The sequence below is a fragment of the Chinchilla lanigera genome, unplaced genomic scaffold (assembly GCF_000276665.1).
Source record: "Chinchilla lanigera isolate Chin_1 unplaced genomic scaffold, ChiLan1.0 scaffold00006, whole genome shotgun sequence".
NCBI classification, from domain to species: Eukaryota; Metazoa; Chordata; class Mammalia; order Rodentia; family Chinchillidae; genus Chinchilla; species Chinchilla lanigera.
Window position 1 is genome coordinate 20,666,805 of NW_004955407.1, and position 11,470 is coordinate 20,678,274.

The following is an 11,470-nucleotide window of genomic DNA, read 5'->3' on the forward strand; positions in this document are numbered from 1 at the left end:
ACTCATGTATAGCTCTATTTATTTTCTTTAGAAACGACTTTGAAGATACCAAAGTATAGTACGACAACCATTGATAATAACCTACCACTTTTGTCTGTAACTCAGTATTATTTGTCTATTTGTTTTCCTGAGAAACTGTCCTGTAGATATCAATATGTAAAGCAGCAACCATTGATAATTTCCTATCATTTTGCCTGTAATCTGGTAAGCCCCCCCCATTACTATGTTATCCTTCTTTTACTCTTTTTTTTTTGGTTTTTCTCCGGTACCGGGAACCGAACTCATGACCTTGTGCATGCCAGGCAGGTGCTTTTTGCCGCTGAGCTAAATTCCCAGCCCTGCTGAGCTAAATTCCCAGCCCCCTTCTTTTACTCTTTAAAATAAAAAAAGAAAATATTAGTCCAAGTAATAGGGTTGTTGCTGTGCACACACTAACCATGTGGTTCAGAATCCTTTGACACTGATTTGTGGAAGAGTTTGGAAAAAGTTTTAAAATGCAATAAAGATATATTGATGGGTGATCCTGCTCAGAGCTTAGAAAATCAGTATATTAATGGAAATGTGAACAGTAACAGTAATAAATGATGACTCCATTGGATATTGAACTAGAAGGCATGTGTGTTGCACTCTGGCAAAAGAGAAAAAAAATGTATTTTGTTTTAATCCTACCTTTCTGTGATGTTAAATTTAAAGTTTGTGGACTGTCACAATGTGTGACTGAGGATAGGAAGAGGATGAAAAAATCACTTGGAGAGAAGATTTAGTTCAATCATGGATAACTCAGAGGGACTGCTTCTTGGGCAAGAGAGGGCCTCAGGGAAACAGCAACCCACTGAGACTTCTGTGATTATATATTTGTAACTCAAAGATGTGAGAACAAAGATGTGCAAAAGGTGCATTTGCAACATATTGTACAGGAGTTTTGCCATGAGACAGGGCTAGAATGGGATGGTTTGTTACATGACACATGTCAACCTAGTTTAGGAAATCTTACCTGAAGAGAAGAAACACAAAGGCCTAAGTAAATATCTCTAACACTAATTTGCTTTTAATTCTTCTCACTGTTGTCCTGTAGATTCTGCTCTAAACACTTAACCACACATTGCAGGAGTATGGGAGCACTTGTTCTCCAAAGTCTCTTCCTTATAGTGCTCAGATTCACTCACTGCTTTGGCCAGCATCTCCCCATGGTGGAACAATCGATGTGACATGGGAAATTTCAAGGCAGAGCAACATCAGTGCTGTGGTATGGGTGCTGTTGAAAGCTTTTAGCCAGATTTACACTGATAAGTGAAAGTGGAGTGCTTAACAGCAGTATTTGAAAAACTTGCCAGGTGTGGTATACATATCTATAATCCTAGCACTATGGGAAGTTCTGAGAGAAAGATTAAAACTAGTGCCTAGCCTGTGTAATTTAGTTTCATGAGATTTTATGTGATCTTGTAGCAAAATTTAAAATAAAATGAAAAAGGGCTGAATATGTAGTGTGGTAAGATTTTTCTTGGTTATGGCCTATATGTATTAACTGATCAACCATCTTTAACTCTTTCACTTCTACTCTCCAGGATCTGTAGTTAAATCTAAAACATTTAAGAAAATAATTTTCTTTTATAATCCACGTTTATTATTTGAATTTTCTTTAAAAATTCTTATTTTTCCTTATGTGATGATTTATTTATATTAATATCGCTCATATATAATTACTTTATACTTTAATGCTATTTATTGATTTATTATGTTCTTAATTGGTCCATTGGGGTCTGTGTTACACTGACACCTGAAGCTCTTGCTATCGTGAATCTGTTTTACTTTTTAAGCAGTTCCTTGGTTTGTGGTATGGCAATATATTCTTCACTCCCCTTTTATTTTAATGTCATGGAATCAGCCATTACTCATAATCCTTAAACTGAGGGAAAACCTGAATACACCTTCTAAATTTATTTGCTTTTAGTTATTGCTTTTTATCACTAATTTTAGAGGTCACTGCTTTAAACACTATCCTTCTCCTGTTTGCTATGGATCATACTTTGGACAAGTTTCTCACAATAGTAAATGTTATTTCAGTTGTTTTTCAGGAGGTTAGAGCTCGCTCAAACCACAAACCCTTGACTTAGGCCTGTGCCAGTACTGGACGATGAACTTCAGACATGAGAGGGCCAAAACTCCAACCTCCAGACTCCATGTGTCCCAGAAGTTTGATTACACATGCACAGACCACTAATTATGTCACCTTCCCTTAACTCAAATCATTTTGCCCATACATCAGATCATTCTAACATTTTATCTTATAAAATACTCCAGACCCAGATAACTTTAGGGTTTTGGATTTGGAATATGGGACTCTTTAAAATTCACAAGTACACACGGTTTAGTGAAACTCTCATTTCAGTAGTTGGCAAAATTTATGGCGGGCAAAGTTGTCATTTGGTAAAAGCCCTTTGTGATTAAATAGGGAATGGTATTTAACATCAAGACTTAGTCATAGAGTGTGCTTATGTAATGATTATCACTGATTTAAGGGCCTATCAGCACAGATATGGAATGTGATTATGCAGACTATTCCAGGTATACATACTTACCTATAATTGTTTTTATATCTGTGTTCATTTGTATCACATTAAGCATAAATTCCTGTTACCTCTAGTTCCATTCTAACAGTTTATTCTTGACTTTCCTTGTTCTTACTTGTAACTTCTACTTTTATATTCTTATAGCCATATGTTTATAAATTTGTTCAACCAAATATGCACAGGATGCATTTTCAGGATATTTAAACTGCATGCTTTCAAGAACCCAATTTACAAATTTTGTAAACATTTGTGTATCGTTCAGTTTTTAGCCAATCACATTCATCTATCAATACCTGGCGAAGGTTAATCTCTTTCCAGTCTCTGGAGTTGTTTTCTTATATTAAGAATAATAACCACACCATAAAAAGTATCGCATGTAAGTATCTAAGTGCTTTTAACATACTCTCAAGGTTGTACAAATATTGCTATTATATATTTCCTGTATATATTTATCATTCATAAAGGAATCTCAATTTAACAGTCACTGTGCCATTTTTCCTCCCTATAGCCACTATCAGTCACAAATATATTTTCTATCCCAAGGTTCCACCTATTTTATGTATTTTACAAATGGGAATAGTACCATATGTAAATTCAATATATTAATTTTTCTTCTTTTGACTTCTTTCACTCGGCATTCTTCAAAGTTCATCTATTTTGTAATATGTATCAGTATTTCATTTCCTTTTTGGCTAAATACTATTCCATTATATGAAAATATTGTTCTTTTTTAATCCATCCATTTTCTTGATAGATGTTTGGGATGTTTTCACTTTTTGGGGATTATGAACAATGCAATTAAGATCATTAAAGTACAGACTTTTGTGAGGATATGTTTTCAGTTAATTGAATGTATAGCAGTAAAAGGAATTGCTAAGAAAACATGAAAAAAAATTTTCAGAAATGACAATATCATTCAATATTAGCACCAGTGGAAGCCTCAAACGTCTCCGTTTTCTCACCAACATTCCAGACACAGTGCTGACCGTGAAGGAGCACAGTGACTTTTTTGCACGATGGTATATTCTTTATTTTGATACTGGGAATTTTATCTGCCACTACTGAAGAACTTTCCATTAAGAAAGCTTAACTATGCTGCAGGCAAACTACTTCTTCTTGAAGTAATAGTAATACTTTTAAAAATTACAAATGGGAAAGTGATAATTTCATATTACAAAGATATTACTGGGAAGAAATTTGATATAAGTAGATATACAGAGTGAGTATTTTGTTCACTTTATGTGGTGCATGTAAATGTAAAAGGTAATTTTATCTTAAATTAATGGCTATATATAAAAAATTCCCAGAATATTTGTATTAGTTTGATATGAATTTATCCATTGTTACATAAAAACAAATCAAGTATGTAATGGTATGGAAATTATTAATAATGGTCAACATATGTATAATTTTGAGCTCAATTTTTTTGTTGAAATAAACATAAAAACACAAGCCCTTCCAGATCTGCATGGATAGCATCCCAAAGAAAGATATTTTTGATCTGTTATAATTGACTTATTTTCCCCAAAATACGATAATGTTATATCTATATTGGTTAAAATACTATGTCTCTAGAATAGATATCAACAGGATTGCATGTACACTTTCCAGGTGTTTCCAAGTGCTCATGTGTGTGTGTGTAAAAGTAAGACATAGTATACTTAAAATACTTTTCAGAGTATTTTTAATTAAATATTACCTATTAACTATCACTTATTAATATTTAATTTAAAATATAAATCTAATAATATTCAAGACTATATGAAATTGATAACTGGACAAATTTTCAATCTCTTTAAATTGTTTTTCTTTCTACCCCCTTAAATTGCTTTTCTTTCTTAGGAAATAGATGAAATGAATTAATTGAAAGTCTTTTATAATGTACTCATCACAAGTCCTTCAAACTGTGGTCATGAGTGAAATCAAGCCCCTGCCATGTAGGTGTAGGTAAATTAAGTAAAAATGTCAAAGTACAACTGGAAAAGCACAAGCAATCATACAGCACTTTCTTTCATTCAGTGTTTATCTTTTCCCTAATTGAATTTATTTCCATTTATTTCAATGTTTTAATGACTTGTTACTGTGCATATTTTAAGATTACTTAATTGTGTAAAACAATTCATCAAAAAGTTCATATCCCACTCTCTTAATTTCTATATAAATGTCACCTGTACCATCATATTCATGTAGCAACCATCTCTGCACAATGTAGTTTCACTTTTAGCTAAATATCTAGTCAAATGGAAATGAGCTTTGCCTTGAGTATGGTGGGCTTTGCCACCGTATATGCTGAAAAACTGAAAAAAAGGCAAAAGGTTGAAAGAATTAACTTTATATCTTTAATATATTAAATTATACACTGGAATCTATTCTCTAACTGCTATGACCAAAGAAGTGATAATTTTATTTGAAAAAATATACAGTATCTGGAGAATATTCCTCAAGGTTTCCTGATTAAAATTTTCCACTGCTTCTGAGCGATTTCATAACTCTGTAGTTGTAACAAATGACTATGCAAAATAATTCCCATACGTTAAAACTCTGTCATAATCAGCATATTTTCAAATGCAAACTTCTTTACTTGGAAAAAAAATAATTGCAACTTTGTTTAGATATGCATTTCAATATTCCTCTCTACATATGTGCCTTGGTTTTAGAATCCCTGTCAAATAAATTGTAACAATAGTTTGGTTCGCTCGTGAGTTAGTAAAATCACTTACCCATATTCAATTTTATTTTGTTTTGAAATTTATGGTTTCACTACTTTCTTGAAAAGTATTTGTAACTCTGTTAATAACAGCCTCTCTAGTAATCACACCATTTCCTTTGAAAGTATAAAGGGAGCCTTAAACTTGGTACATGCCAATAAGAGACAAAGCCAATAACACTGGTGAAGGTGTGCCAGAAGCTGTGGAAAAATGCTATTTAGGAAATTTATGAAGCAGTATAGAAATGGAAAAAAGAACAAAGATACTCTGATGAGGAGGTAGAGAATGCTGGATAATGCACCACTACACAAGATTGCAAGTCCTACAGGGCAGGGATTTTGACCGCCAGTTTTGAAAATCCTGAGTTAAAAATAAGTAGTGCTATAAGTTTTCTACTGAGGTGGCCTAGCAGTAGGTGACAGCGCTTAAAATTACCTCATAACAACAAAGGCCAGAAATGAAGACATTCAAGGCATACTACTACAATTCACAAAATGTTCATGTCTAGTCTCTCAAACAACAAAGTTGAGTACAGTAATTACTTATATGAGATGTGATTGGAAAATATGGCAAATGTTTCAATTAAAAATTATTACAGTAAAGACACATTGCAGTTAGTCCCCCTCAAAATACTTCCCTCCACTTTGAACACACATTTCCTGTAATTCTTCCCATTTTCTAAAGCAGTACTAGAAATCATTTGTCCTGAGTGTCTTTAGCTAAGCTGTTGTGCTGGCTTTGAAGCCCTGAATAGATTGAAAACATCTTCCTTTTGATCATACTGATTTTGTGGGACAGCTAGAAGTTGCATGGTGCTAGATCTTGACCATAAATTGGATGCAGACATACTGTTAATGGTTTTATAAGCCTGGCTTCTGTTGTACGATGTCCTACAGCACCATTTCCTGCATCTTTAAATCACATTTCTTAAGATGCTCGGAAGAAAGGACTTGCACAGCTGCTTCATGAAGTTACAAGAATGATGGAATAGGGAGTATTTTGAATCGGATTGGTGCAATGTGTCTTTTCCTAATACAATTTTTTAAAAAATAAATATTCATCTTATATTTTTATCACACCTTGTATTTATTCACTTATAGTTATACTGATTTAATTAATAAATATTGTAAATATTTTATAGAAAGATTTCACAAATTCTGCATCTAAATCTTAAATAAAAAGCCATTCCCAATACACATAAAATTATATATATATCCTCTACCTTTATTCCTAAATACCTAGAAATAGATCATTAAAAAAAAAATATGAGGCTGAACTCAATTCAAATAGGGACAGAAGAAATTAACAAAAGAATAAATATACATGACTAATTAAACTATAAACTAAATATTTAACCTCATCATCAGTAAAGAAATGTTCTACTTTGTATAACACATTGTGCCATGGTAGCAGTAGGAGATTTATATACCAAAATTATATACTTTGAGAAGCTGCTTATATACAAGAATGGTAGAATGAGAAGAAATATGAATATTCATAGATACAGGATAAAGTCTTCCTTGAAGAAATAGAATGGAGGTAAAGTAAAATCCAAGTCAGTTGTCTATTCAGAGTGCAGTTTTTCTCAGTTTTGGTTTATGTTCCCAATATAACAATATGCTACCTCTAATGTTATATGCTTGTCTTTTAAACCTGTAGTGAGAATTTCTGAACATTGCTCCTAGGGAAATTTTGCAATAGAATGTACAAGGTATAACGTTGAAAAACTCAAGAAGTTATTTATTTGTTTAGTTATATTTGAATTTTGTCAACTAGAATTATGTTTACCTTTCATATTTCAAGTAGATTATGGTATCAGTGTATATTATGTTCAGCATGTGAGAACATAATTTACATCAAAGAAAATCATCCCTATATCATTTTGCTACTTTAAAGATTTAATAAATATTTCATTATAATGCCTATTTTTTGCTCCAAAAGAAAAGTGTGTGAACAAGTATAGAAACATTTCTTCAGAGACTGTAGTGCAGCTGGCATTATTTGTAGTAACACGCTAAAATGAGCATTTTAATTATTCCACATCTAAGGTTTGAATCAACTTTGAAAGTTACTGAACATTCCAAGTTAGAAAACCTGACATAGTAGTTTAGCAGGATTGTAGCTCAATGTATATAAATTCTACTTTAATAATTTAGGAGTTTTTAAGCATTTATCATTTGCTAAAAATTTAGATTGGTTTTGTTCTTCATGAAATAGAAGAGCTTGAACCTTCTGCAACTCACAGTAACATTGGAATCAAGCACCATAATTTTCCCTGAAAACCTTTATTTATTTATTTATTCTAAAGAGAAAAGAAAACAAAACAATAACAACAAACAAAAAAACAAAACAACACTAACACAACGTACTGGATTTGATTATGAAGTTCTTAGGCGATGCTTAGCTACTTAAGAATCTTCATAATCAAATCAAGTATGTGGAATTTCCATCCTTTCTATCGTACCTTCACAGAGAATTTTTGTAATGAGCAATAGACATTCAGTTACTATTGTCGCATTTAGAAAGTATTTTTCAGAACCATATCTAGCCAATGCTCCTTATCTCAAACTTAGGCTAACTAAATTTTCCCACCTAAAAATGTAAAAGCTTATCATATATGTTTGATTCTTTTCAGACCAACATGTACTGTAAAAAGTAATATTAGAATTTTCTTTTTTGGCCTTTTGAAGCAAGGGCCTGCCAAGCAAGTCAAGCCGGCCCTGAACCCAACCCCGAACCCAAGGTGAATTTGAAACCAAAAACAACCTCCCGCCCGAACCCCCCGAAGGCCGGAAATAAAAGGGGGAACCAACAAGCCCCGCCTTTTAAAATTCTGGATTCTTTATAATCATGAGTGTAGAAATGTTATTACTCTCTGTAAAATGTATTAGAAAAGATTTTTTGAATCGCTATAATTATGTGTCCACTAATTTTATTCCTTTTATAAAAATAATAGCAATAAGAACAGCACGCAAATCCAGTTCATAACCTACCACTTTTGTATCTTTTCCTACTGTTATATGTGACAGATAACTGTTTTGAACTATTGTACAAAATTGTAATTTTATCTATTTTAAAATATCTTTAAACAGCTTCACTGTGGGGTTATGATCTCTAGCAAAGTCCATTTTCCTCTAAAGAAATACCTACGAGTGTTTGAGAAAAAGCCAAGCACTGTGAATTCCTTTTGAACACAAAATGAAAATACACGTCTTAAAAGCCTGTTAATAATTAAGCAGGGATCTAAAGGGCCAATTTGCAACACATTTTTTAAAGAGGCAAGCTCATTGTGCTGAATTGAACTTATAATTGTTCATGGAATATTTGCATACGAGAATTATCTGCTTTCCTCAAACCGGTGGGATGAAATTGGATTTTTGCTCTTTTCAGTATCTTTGAATGCATGTACATGTGCATAGTAAAATGGGCAAACATGGTTTAATATAGAAAAGCTTCAACTGTTTTCTAAGATATTCTGAATACAGATGCAAATTGCATTGAAAAAATGGAATTATGCTTCTTTCTAATTCAGTGCTTGTATTTAATGGATACAGAGAGAAAATCAAAAGCCTATTATAGTCAAGTAGGTTAGCATATACACATATATATATCGTCTTACATAGGTACTTTTGGATGTGAAAAAAACAGCTAAAATCTATTTCAATAAGAAATCCTAATATGATTTTATGAACATTAGTTCTCATGTTGTATACAAGACATAAAGACATTTTATCCTATGCTCCTATTACTTTGTGACATTTATCTAATATCTTTTCAATTTTATCATCCCTGTCATATCTGCAGTAACAGTTGTCTCATTTTGTTTCTCAGTATTTGTGGCTTTAGTTTAAAATATTTCATACATAAGTTAAACTAAGCAATATTTTTATAATTATTTTATTTCATTTAGCATAATAAACTGAAGTTTTATCCATTTTGTGGCATATGCAGAATTTCCTGCTTTTTAAAGACAAAATTGTATATGATAAATTTCATATCTATGATAAATTTTATATAGATAAATTTTATATAAATTGTATATATATGTATAATAGTATCCTTGGTTTTCCATAGATTAAGTGGTGGTATTTATCTTTTGGCTTTTCTTCAGTTTTTTTTTTCTTTGCTTTCAACTTTAAGTGTCATACCTAGATGTGATGTGATGTGATGTAATGCAATGCATGTACGTGTGTGTATGTACAATTTATCTTGATCATTCTCAGAATTTCTTGGACTTGTGACATAATATATTCCATTAATTTTTGAAAATTCTTAGCCATTATTACTTTATGAATAGATGATGGATAGATGATAGATAGATAGATAAATATTAGACATACATATTATATTGTTCTGTTTTTTTCTTTTCCCACAGATCTTGGATTTTCTATTCTCCATCTCATTAGCTTTTTCCCTTCAGTCTGCTTTGGAGAACATTTCTGTTGACCTATATATGCGATCAGTTAATTATTTTGTTACATTCAATCTATTGAAAAACCAGGGCACTTTTTTGCTCCTGTTTGAGTGCTTTATAGTTGAATTTCCTTTGCTTCTTTGTTAAAGTTGCTATTTCCCACTTCATTTACCACGTGTTGTGATGTAGTCACTTTTTCCTTTGAGTACCTTATGTATATCCATTATCATTACTTTAAATGAATGATTATAATTCTGAAATTTGTGCCAGAAATGAGTCGAGTTGTGGTGCAAAATTTTTCCTCTTTGTTTTATTTCTTTTTCTAATAATATCCTCCGATTTTCTGCTGAAAGCCAAATTTGATAGGTTTGGTAATTTGAACTGAGGAAAATAAGTCTTTAGTGTGGGGTTCCCGTTAATCAGGCTAGGTTGGGTTGCATTTCACTTTTGATCCATCTATCAGTGGTAGAGAATTCCATTTCCTTTGGTGTCCTCATTTTCACTTCCTCTGCTTTCTTTGGGTATTAGAAAAAAAAGGCACAAGCTCAACAAGTCAGGTTAATTTTAGCACATACTTGAGAGGGACTTCTCTGGCACTAATGGCTACTCTCCTAAAGGGAATAAGGTCTTTTACACGGTCATGGCGGGTGGGAAGGGGTCAGTGAAAAGGAGTTGTGGTTATCTGTGAGCGACAAGGTCTGAGAACGCACAGGGAGTTGCACTTATTTGTCAAGTGCAGAGCACAGTAATGATGGGATTGCTGATTTGCAGCTATGGTTGCTAGACCTTATTAACCCATGATTACACAGTTCTACCAGGTACACAAGCACAGTGGGGGTGGGGAAAGAGTTTTGATGTGACCTCTGTTCATCTCAAAGTGGCAGTGGTAAGATTCCTCCAGCAACCAAAAATGTATTTATAACACAGGACCATTATTTTTTACCAAATTCTTTGGGTTTAATTTGGCTCACAGTTTGTAGACATTTGAGTCCATAGACAGTGGGCTCCAAGGCAAGTTGACATGGCAGAAGGGAACTGCAGAGAGGAAGCAGGAAAACACCGAGGGATGGGGAAGTATACCCTTCCAAACCACATCCACAGTAACCCATTGCTTCCTACTGGGTTTCACCTGCCAACATTACACCTTGCTCTAAAACCATTGGTGGATGGATCCAGTGTCACAATCCATGATCCAGTATCACACACTCATGACCCAGTCACTTCCCAAAAGCCCCACTTATGAGCACACGAGGCTTTGGGGGAACATCTACATATAAGCCACAATATAGACTAAATACATTTTGCATAAAGTGATGTGATGAGTCATTTAGGGGCCAGTGGCAGGATATTATGGTTTATAGAGTAATCACATAACAGAAGATGTGTGTAAGTTTGAGGAATTGTTATCACTTTTTTGTTTTTAAAATTTTCTATTATTTTAACCCATTAAAATTGCACTAGGCATACTTTTATGGTTTCAGGAAAAATTCATCTATAAAGTGTTGGTGAGCAATTTTAAGAACAAACATACAAATCATATCTGGAATCATGTAAGTAATACTTGACATTTGGGGGGCTGGGGATTTAGCTCAGCGGCAAAAGCACCTGCCTGGTAAGCGCAAGGTCATGAGTTCAGTTCCCGGTACTGGAGAAAAACTAAAAAAACTAAAAAAAAAGAAATTAAAAAAACTAAAAAAACTAAAAAAAAAGAAATAAAAAAAAATACTTGACATTTGCATAATGAATATTTACAGCCTGAATATTTACTTATTTGTTTG